Raw genomic sequence first — 2,500 nt, 5'->3', positions numbered from 1 at the left:
GGCCACCTCCAGGGGCAGAGGCATTCGCATACGCTCAACTTATACGCACACGCAAACGAGGTCTATACGTAAATGCACACACGCACACACACGCATTTATATTTATCTATCTGTCTGTCTGTCTATATATATATATGTATGTGTCCATGTATATATCATGTATGTATGTATATACACAGACAGACACACACACATATATGAATCAAGCCATTCATAAGTAGAGAGGGAGAGAGAGAGAGCCCTGAGCACGCCCTCAACAACCGACCCCCTGAACAGACAACGGGGACGCAACCCACCAACCCTTTGCCAGACTCAACACAAAGAACACCCGCATTGCCAAATCCCGCCAGAAAGCACAACCCTTCGTGCGACTTGCAATCACCCTCCCCCCCTCCCTTCCCCTCCTCCCTCCCTCCTCGGCAAAGAAGGGGGATTAACGTCAGCTCTGTCAGCCACGCTCTCCTCGCCGCCTTCTTCCTGGGACGCAGAAAGGCGAGACGGGGTGAAGAAAATAAGGATTTCTTGGGTATATTTCTTTATTTTCGTTCGGGTGGAATGGTTCTTCTTTTATTCAGTTATTTTGTTGCTTTTCATTATCGTTATATTATTTTCGTTGTTGTTCTTAGGTATATTTCTTTATTTTCGTTCGGATGGAATTATTCTTCATTTATTCAGTTGTTTATTTTCTTATTTTCATTATCGTTATATTCTTTTCGTTGTTGAAATTCTTGGAAAGTTATTTGATTTTTCATTTACTCAGTTGTTTATTCTCTTACTTTCATTATTATTATTTTCTTTATATTCTCTTTGTTGTTGAAATTCTTGTAAAGTGATATGATTATTCATTTATTCAGTTGTTTATTTTCTTATTTTCATTATCGTTATATTCTTTTCGTTGTTGAAATTCTTGGAAAGTTATTTGATTATTCATTTATTCATTTGTTATTGTTTATTTTATTACTTTTATTATCATTATATTTTTTTTATTGCAATTCTTGAAAAGTTATTTTTTCATTACTAACTTCATCATTTCGGCGACTGATAATTGACGTATACAAGATAATCTTTGATTCTTTACAAGCTTAGTAAGTTTTTGCGTCAGTTTCATTTTGGGAAGAGTAATACCCTGTAAGTAACAGTAGTAATACCATAATCAGAAAGTAATGCCACTGTAAGTAACCCTAATACCCCTACGACCGGAAATTCTAAGTGAGATGAATCATGTATTTGGGAAATCTGAAAAAAAAATACTGGACACTGAAATCTGAATTTTACTACGAAATGTAAATTCTTAAAACGAGCCAATGTCCGTGGGAATCCGTGACTGAGCCACAAAGTTTTTAATGATTTACACTGCGAGAGAATCTAAGACAATTTAATTTGCTATCAGTTAAATGGAATCTTTGAATTTAATAAGGTAAATGAATTGAAAGAAAAGTGACTATCTGCCTCATTGCTGTTCACGTCAAACTTGTCTACGTCACCGCTCTCAACGCCAAACTTATCTACCTCACAGCTCTCAACGCCAAACTTATCTACCTCACAGCTCTCAACGCCAAACTTATCTACCTCACAGGTCTTAACACCAAACTTATCTACCTCACAGCTCTCAACGCCAAACTTATCTACCTCACAGCTCTTAACGCCAAACTTATCTACCTCACAGCTTTCAACGCCAAACTTATCTACCTCACAGCTCTCAACGCCAAACTTATCTACCTCACAGCTCTTAACGTCAAACTTATCTACCTCACAGCTCTCAACGCCAAACTTGTCTACCTCACAGCTCTCAACGCCAAACTCATCTACCTCACCGCTCTCAACGTCAAACTTGTCTACCTCACCGCTCTCAACGCCAAACGTATCTACCTCACAGCTCTTAACGCCAAACCTATCTACCTCACAGCTCTTAACGCCAAACCTATCTACCTCACAGCTCTTAACGCAATAACTTTTCTACCTCACACCTCTCAACGCCAAACTTATCTACCTCACACCTCTCAACGCCAAACTTATCTACCTCACAGCTCTTATCGCCAAACTTATCTACCTCACAGCTCTTATCGCCAAACTTATCTACCTCACAGCTCTTATCGCCAAACTTATCTACCTCACAGCTCTTATCGCCAAACTTATCTACCTCATAGCTCTTATCGCCAAACGTATCTACCTCACAGCTCTTAACGCCAAACCTATCTACCTCACAGCTCTTAACGCCAAACCTATCTACCTCACAGCTCTTAACGCAATAACTTTTCTACCTCACACCTCTCAACGCCAAACTTATCTACCTCACACCTCTCAACGCCAAACTTATCTACCTCACAGCTCTTATCGCCAAACTTATCTACCTCACAGCTCTTATCGCCAAACTTATCTACCTCACAGCTCTTATCGCCAAACTTATCTACCTCACAGCTCTTATCGCCAAACTTATCTACCTCACAGCTCTTATCGCCAAACTTATCTACCTCACAGCTCTTATCGCCAAACTTATCTA

This window comes from Penaeus vannamei, chromosome 37, assembly GCF_042767895.1.
Source record: "Penaeus vannamei isolate JL-2024 chromosome 37, ASM4276789v1, whole genome shotgun sequence".
NCBI classification, from domain to species: Eukaryota; Metazoa; Arthropoda; class Malacostraca; order Decapoda; family Penaeidae; genus Penaeus; species Penaeus vannamei.
The sequence above is the reverse complement of the archived record's forward strand: the minus strand, read 5'-3'. Positions refer to the sequence as shown.